Consider the following 253-nt stretch of genomic DNA (forward strand, 5'->3'; position numbering starts at 1 on the left):
GTTCAAATTCTATCCTTTCTTTATCTGTAAATATCTCAGTTTTTTATTAGATATTTCGTAAATTACTACGAATGATGGTAATTAAATATATATCGAAATCGGCGAATATATTTCGTTTAATTTATTTATACAATCATCATCTTATCTCATTCAAATGTACGGTACACATACGCTAGCTATGATACCTAAGGGGAAACAGTACGCAACGAAATTCAATTCATATTTCGTCTGTGTATTTAGATATGCAAACTCC

At 29.2% G+C, this 253-nt stretch overlaps 1 protein-coding gene across 1 annotated transcript in view; it reads left to right on the forward strand.

The window, feature by feature from the left end:
• Positions 1–253, forward strand: part of LOC119586684 — a gene marked incomplete at its 3' end in the record, with an annotated part of 31,110 nt that overhangs the window by 16,212 nt on the left and 14,645 nt on the right.

The sequence above is a fragment of the Penaeus monodon genome, chromosome 21 (genome assembly GCF_015228065.2).
Source record: "Penaeus monodon isolate SGIC_2016 chromosome 21, NSTDA_Pmon_1, whole genome shotgun sequence".
Classification (NCBI taxonomy): domain Eukaryota; kingdom Metazoa; phylum Arthropoda; class Malacostraca; order Decapoda; family Penaeidae; genus Penaeus; species Penaeus monodon.